This window comes from Gekko japonicus, unplaced genomic scaffold (assembly GCF_001447785.1).
Source record: "Gekko japonicus isolate JY-2015 unplaced genomic scaffold, Gekko_japonicus_V1.1 scaffold2423, whole genome shotgun sequence".
NCBI lineage: Eukaryota > Metazoa > Chordata > Lepidosauria > Squamata > Gekkonidae > Gekko > Gekko japonicus.
The window spans coordinates 224,023-231,786 of record NW_015169858.1 but is presented as its reverse complement, the minus strand read 5'-3'; the positions used below and the strand labels follow the sequence as shown (position 1 = coordinate 231,786).

The window sequence follows — 7,764 nt, the reverse complement described above, 5'->3', positions numbered from 1 at the left end:
AATCACATGATCACAGAGTCGGAAGGGGCCCGACAGGCCATCTAGTCCAACCCCCTGCTCAATGCAGGACCAGCCGAGAGCCTCCCTGACAAGGGTTTGTCCAGCTGCTGCTTGAAAACTGCTAAGTGAGGAGGAGCTCGCCACCTCCCTAGAGGCAGCCCATTCCACTGCTGCACAACTCTGACTGTCAAGAAGTTTCTCCTAAGATGCAGCCAGTACCTTAGTTCCCACCAGGGCTATTTTTGGGCAGGAACGCACAGGAACGGAGTTCCGGCTGGCTTCCAAGTTGGCCACACCCAGCAGGAACTCATTAGCATAATAGGCCACACCCAACAGCAGAAACTCATTAGGATTGGCTACATTAGGGGTGTGTGGCCTAAAATGCAAAGGAGTTCCTGCTACAAAAAAGCCCTGGGTTTTGGCAACAAACAAGGTAAACAGAATAAGAAGCAAACGATGGGTGTGGCTGGATGAGCACACTTCTGGTAACATGGGGGTGCGGCCTAATATGCCAATGAGTTGTGCTGTCAGGGGTGTGGCCTAATAGGCTAATGAGTTTCTGCTGTTGGGTGTGGGGAGAACTTGCCTAGCAACAGGGAGGGGAGGTACCTCAGTGGGGTATAATGCCATTGAGTTCACCCAGGGCTGCGTTATGACTTTCATGGGCCCTTGGCGCTTTTGCCCTTGTGGGCGCCTCCCACCATAAAAATAATCAATATCAAAAAATTATTTTTGATGTAACTTTAAACACTTCAACGTTTTATTCCCTCCCCACCCACCCCCGTTTTAGGCAAAATATAATAGATTTCCATGGGCCCTAAACCATTTCAAAAAATTTTTCTGATGTGAGGAAAAACATTAAAACATCTTCTTTGACCCTAAAAGTTCAACTCCCCCCCCTTCTGATTTTAAACAAATTAAAACATCTTCATGGGCCCCTGAAAGTATTGCAGACCCTAGGCACTGTGCCTCCTGTCCCCAAGTGATAAGTTGGCCCTGAGTCCACCCTCAAAAACAGTCCTTTTTCACCCTCAGGAAACTGATCTCTGTAGTCCGGAGATCAGTTGGAATTCTGGGAGGTCTCCAGGCCCCACCTGGAGATTGTCAACCCTAGTAGTGAAGGAGGAGAAAGAAGACATTGGATTTATACCCCGCCCTTCACTACCCAAAGGTGTCTCAGAGTGGCTTACAATCTCCTTTCCCTTCCCCTCCCCACAACAGACACCCTGTGAGGTAGGCGGGGCTGAGAGAGCTCTTTCAAGAACTGCCCTTTCAAGGACAGCTCTTGTCAGAACTATGGCTTGCCCAAGGTCATCCATTAGCTGCAAGTGGAGGAGTGGGGAATCAAACCCAGTTCGCCCAGATTAGAGTCCGCGCACTTAACCACTCCACCAAACTGGCTCTCAAGACCAATGCAGGTTTGCTATCTTTCCGTGTCTTTCATAAGAACATGGACTAAGTTACAGACTCGCCCTGAAACTGAGCTTTGGAAGGAGGGAATGCGGTCTCAGACAGTGGGAGTCACTTACAAAGAGGGACACCAGCTCTGGGTCAGGAAATACCTGGAGATTTCGAGGGTGGATCCAGGAGTGGGCGGGGTTTGGGGTGGGGAGGGACCTCAGCAGGGTATAATGCCATAGAGTCCATCCTTCAAAGCAGCCATTTTCTCCTGCGGAATTGAACTTGGGCATCTGGAGATCAACTGGAATAGCAGGAGATCTCCAGGTCAGACCTGGAGGTTGGCAAATCCACTCATGATATTCGTAGCTTCGGTCCATGGAAAGGTTTTAAGTGCACGTGACAAATAAGGTATTATACCGTTTTTAACCCTGACCTGGATAGCCCAGGCTGGCCCAATCTCTTCGGAACTCAGGAACTAAGCATGGTTGGCCCTGGCTAGTATTTGGATGGAAGACCACCAAGGAAGTCCATGGTTGTGACCAATGCTCTCTCTAAGCTGTGGAGTCCTGTGAGCAAAAATTCTACTCTGTGAGCTACTGGAAATAAAGCTGTGAGCCAGCGATCTGGCTACTGAGTAAATTAGTTTGCTCTGGAGCCCTCCTTCCTGAGCTAAGGCAAAAATGCGTGAGCCAGAGGCTAAATAACTGTGACCTAGCTCACACCATCTCAGATAGGCAAGCAGTGGCAAAACCACCCCTGAAATGTCTCTTGCCTCGGAAACCCAACGTGGTCACCTTGAGTCAGCTGTGACTCGACAGCGACAATGACGACAAATTACAGGTTTTCACTCTAAACCAGGGGTGTCAAACATGTGGCCCGGGGGCCAGATGAGGCTCCCGAATGTCAATAAACCAAAAGTAGGTTTGCAGCTTACAGAGCTACTATCTGGCCCCTTTGGGGGTGCAAGGTGCCCCTGGCAGGAAAAGGATGATAGATTTGGGGAAAGTTACCATTGGGTTTAAGATCTACCCCATCTTGTGACAAATGGAGCACTGTCAGATTTTGTTACTGTATTTTACTGTTTTATATTATGTGCTTTTATTGTTTTAATCTTGACACTTTGTGCCCTTGTTAGCCGCCCTGAGCCTTTGGGGTAGGGCGGGATACAAATCTAAAGATAAATAAATAAAATAAAATAATGTTTTAAGCATGTTTTTTTTTTATTTTCAGTAAAAAAAACACCCCTTTGTGTTTGTGTCCTTGATAAAGTTTATATCTCTGCTACCTGGCATTACAGTTCATGGCACACAGGGCCCGGCCCCACAAGGTCTCATTTATGTCAGATCCGGCCCTCGTAACAAATGGGTTCGACACCCCTGCTCTAAAAATTATCCAGGAATAAGCCAGGAAGGGTACGGATTGTAAGAGCCGCTCTGTGGAGTGCCACATTTTCGGGTCTCATCAAGGAAGCGCGTGAGGGTGGCCGTCTGCAGAAGATACATCCTGGAATAACTAACCCTGGGCATTCTGTCCCACCAGACCTTTCTATGTGACTCCCGCTTCATGACGGCTAGTGGCTTAATGACACAGGAGAGGGAACAAGTGGGGGAAATCATGTGCTGCCGGGGCTCTCTGAGGCTTCGGGCAATGCAGTTTCCAGCCGCAGTGCACAAAACCCCCGTTACGATCGTGTCTTTGTAAATGTGGCGATACAAGCTGCAGAGAGGGAAAACGGGGGGGGGGGTTCCCTGCGTCCGCATTGTTGACTTATATTTATCCGAAAACAGTAGCCATCCATTGTTATCCATCTCCCACTGAGGTCAATCACCTCATAGACTTAATGGATTGTAGCACAGAAGAGTTAAGCAATTTGTGAATCAGAAATATCGGTCTTAGAGCAACACGGACGTCCCATTGTTTGCGGGTTGGTGACGGTCTTTACTATAGCCATGACCTAGGTAGGCTAGGCCAATAAATAGGAACACCGATTTCCAAGTGGGGCCTGGAGATCTCTCACTATTACAATTGATCTCCATATGGCAGAGATCAGCTCCCCTGGAGAAAATGGCTGCTTTGGAGGGTCTCCAGGCCCCACCTGGAGATTGTCAACCCTAGTAGTAAAGGAGGAGGAGGAGGAGGCCATTGGCATTGTTCCCTATTGAGTTCCCTCCCCACCCCAAACCCTACCTCCCCAGGACTTGTTACAATTCCGCAGGGCCTGAAAGACGGAGCTCTTCCACCAGGCATTTGACCACATTGACCACATCTAACCTCTCGTACATCTGGTGCAACGGGTGTATATGGTTATAGCATCAGAGCCTTCCCTGGGACTTTGCCATCCCCACTGTTGCAGTGACTGACTCCTGTTACAAAATTTTTGAAATGGCAATATTGGGATATGTTTGCCGCAGCATAGGAAAAGTTGACTGTATTGTGCTTAGTTTTTATATTGGTTTTAAATTGCCCTAAAACTGTTTTGAAAATGTTTATGTAAGCCGCCCTGAAGGAGCTGCGGTGGCTCAAGTGGTTAAGACGCTGAACTGCAGGCTGTGGAAGGTCAGTAGTTCAGCAGTTCAAGACCCGAGTGCCGCATGATGGAGTGAGCTCCCGTCTCTATTTCCAGCTCCTGCCAACCGAGCCGTTCGAAAGCCAGAAATTGCAAGTAGATAAATAGGTACCACTTCGGTGGGAAGGTAACAGCGTTCTGTGCGCCTTGCTGTTTAGTCATGCCGGCCACATGACCGCGGAAACGTCTTTGGACAGCGCTGGCTCTTCGGCTTGGAAACGGAGATGAGCACCGCAACCCTAGAGTCGGACTCGACTGGCTTTCGAGCAAGGGAACCTTTACCTTTACCTTAAGCCACCCTGAGCCTGGTTCGGTGGGGAGGGCGGGGTAATAAATCCAATAAATAAATAAATATGCCATACAACTCAAAAAGCTGGTATTGCACATGGCAAGTCAAGGTTCAATTTGTTGGCCGCTGTGACGGACAGAGCCAAGTCCACCCTCTTTGTCCTCTCTGCCAATCCCCTTTGTACCCTGGTGGTAGTCTGGAAACAAAGCCAGTAATGACCAATCAGGGCCCTTGGAACCTTCGGGTGGGGGGGGAGAGAGGGAGGAGCCAAGGGGGAAAGCTGTCTAAGGGCTCTTTGGTTCAGCGAGGTCAGGCAGGGATCTTGCTCTGTCTCTGGGTTGGGAAATACCTGGAGACTTTGGAGGTGGAACCTGAGGAAGGTGGGGTTTGGGGAGGGGAGGGACTTCAGTGGGGTAGAATGCCATAGAGAGTCCACCTTCCAAAGCAGCCATTTCCTCCAGGGGAACTGATCTCTGTCACCTGGAAATCAGTTGGAATCCCAGGAGATCTCCAGCCACCACCTGGAGATTGGGAACCCTACTTTCAGGGCTATTGGCAAGCTCTGGGGCAGGTGGAGGCCCGTGGGTTTTATAAGGCTCTAGCGAACAATCTCAAAGGTTAGGAAATCTATGGGCAACGTGACCACTTTCCAAAGTTTGTTGTTGTTCAGTCGCACAGTCGAGTCCGACTCTTCACGAACCCATGGACCAGATATCGCCAGGCCTTCCGGGCTTCCGCCATCCTCTGAAGTTTGCTCAACTTCATGTTCGTTGCATCTATGACACTGTCTAACCATCTCATTCTTTGCCGTCCCATTCTTATGTGACCTTCAGTCTTTCCCAGCATCAGGGTCTTCTCCAGTGAGTGCTCCCTTCTCATTGGGTGGCCAAAGTATTTGAGCTTCAGTTTCATTATCTGGCCTTCCAGGGAACAGTCAGGGTTGATTTCTTTTAGGATTGACTGATCTGATCTTCCTGCAGTCCAAGGGACTCTCAAGAGTCTTCTCCAGCACCATAGTTCAAAAGAATCTATTCTTCGGCGCTCGGCCTTCCTTATAGTCCAACTCTCGCAGCCATACTTGACTACTGGGAATACCATTGCTTTGACCATGCGGACTTTTGTTGGCAGGGTGATGTCTCTACTTTTTATCATGCTGTTTAGGTTCGCCATCACTTTCCTCCCAAGGAGCAGGTGTCTTTTAATTTCATGGCTGCTGTCACAGTCTGCGGTGATCTGGGATCCCAGGAACGTGAAGTCTGTCCAAAGTAGCCTGGCAGTTACTTGGCGTTCTCTCTACTCTGACATGGCATATGTATATATATGTGTGTGTGTTCTATGAAGAAGCTGTTATCTCTGTATCTCTCCCTGTCTTGATAGGTCACATTTGGATAAAGCTGGTCCTGAACAACTCTGTGTTTACTTTTCCCTCACTGCAAAACAAACTTCCTTCTTGCTGTGTTCAGTCTCCATTCTCCTCCTTGATACTACAGGTGGACAAGGCTATATCTGGTTTTTACCGCCCAGGGGAGAGAGTATCTCAGGAACGCCACCGTGATTTACCTCAGGACTGGGGGGAGAAAGTGCCACCAAGAAGCAGTTGACCTACGGCAACCCTACGAGGGTTTCTAGGCAAGAGCTGTTCAGAGGTGGTTTGCCATTGCCCGCTTCTGTGTAGCTACCCTGGACTTCCTTGACGGTCTCCCATCCAAATACTGACCAGGGCTGACCTTGCTTAGCTTCCAAGATCTGACAAGGTTGGGCTAGCCTGGGCCCTCCAAGTTAGGGCATACCTCAAAGGTAGCTAGTTGGAAATACTCTCAAGCACTGGCAGACAAATAAACAAACATTTCTTTGGCCTCCTTCATGGCTGTGCTTGGTGATGTGTTGGGGAAGTGTGGTGTGAACATAAGGACATCAGAAGAGCCCTGCTGGATCAGACCAGTGGTCCACCTAGTCCAGTATCCTGTCACACATAGCGGCCAACCAGTTCCTCTGGGGGCCAACAATGGGACATAGAGATGTTGCCTCCTGGCTCTGGGATTCAGAGGTTTATAAGAACCCTGCTGGATCAGGACAGTGGTCTATCTAGTCCTCCTACCTCATGCAGGGGCCAACCAGTTCTTCTGGAGAGGCAACAATGGGACATAGAGGCTGAGGCCTTCCCCTGATGTTGCCTCCTGGTTCTGGGATTCAGAGGTTTACAAGAACGTAAGAAGAACCCTGCTGGATCAGACCAGTGGTCCATCTAGTCTAACATCCTACCATACAGTGGCCAACCAGTTCCTCTGGAGGGCCAATAATTGGGCATAGAGGCCAAGGCCTTCCCCTGATTTTGCCTCCTGGCTCTGGGATTCAGAGGTTTGTAAGAACGTAAGAAGAACCCTGCCGGACCAGGCCAGTGGTTCATCTAGTCTAACATCTTACCTCATACAGTGGCCAACCAGTTCTTCTGGAGGGCCAACGACAGGGCAGGGAGGCTGAGGCCTTCCCCTGATGTTGACTTATGGCTCTGGGATGATGTTGACTTATGGCCAAATGATGGCTACCACATAGGGTTTTCAAGGCCAGAGACATTTGGAGGTGGTTTCCCATTGCCTGCCTCTGTGTAGGAACCTGGACTTCCTTGGTGGTCTCCCGTCCAAGTACTCACCAGGGCCGACCCTGCTTAGCTTCCGAGATCTGATGAGATCAGCCTAGCATGAGCCATTCAGGTCAGGACTACATGCTAGACGGTGGCGGTAGAAAGTGCCATCAAGTGACAGCTGACTGATCGCTACCAAGTAGGGTTTTCAAGGCAAGAGATGAACAGAGGTGCTTTCAGGGCCGGCTTGCTCACTAGGCAAACTAGGCGCTCGCCTAGAGCGCACTGGCCCTTAGGGGCGCCAAACTGGCACCCGCTCCCCCGCTGTCCTGGTTCAGCTGCAAACACTACTGAGTTTTACACATGTTTTGATCTTTCTGATGATACAAATGCTAATTCCACCAAAGAACTTAGCCCTCTGGGCACAGAAGGGTCACTCAGCTAAGTCAAAGAAGAACCTAAGTAGGGGGGCTATTACATTAGGACACTCAAGTTGCAACTGACTTATGGCAACTCCAGCAAGGACCTGTCAAGGCAAGTGAGAAGCAGAGGTTGTTTGCGACTGCGAGAGCCTTTCTTTGCAGAGTCTTCCTTGGTGGAAGCCAGATGTGCAAAGCAGGTAAAGTTACAAAAGCAAAAGTGAGTGTTAAGAGCATGGGTGCCAGGGGAACGGGAGGTCCGGGGTACAGGTCCAATTAACGGGTCCGAGCCATGGTGAGTGCATGGGGGGGGGGCACCAGAAGGGATCCTCGCCTAGGGTGCAAAATAAGCTGGGGCCGGCCCTGGGTGCTTTGCCATTGCCTGCCTCTCCGCAGGAACCCATAAGAACATAAGAGAAGCCAATGTTGGATCAGGCCAATGGCCCATCCAGTCCAACACTCTAAGAACATAAGAGAAGCCAGTGCTGGATCAGGCCAATGGCCCATC

The 7,764-nt window shown here is 49.9% G+C and overlaps 1 protein-coding gene across 7 annotated transcripts in view; it reads right to left on the bottom strand.

The window, feature by feature from the left end:
* The window catches only part of TFAP2B (transcription factor AP-2 beta (activating enhancer binding protein 2 beta)), a 113,886-nt gene that overhangs the window by 12,104 nt on the left and 94,018 nt on the right, over positions 1-7,764 (bottom strand). The window lies entirely within an intron of this gene.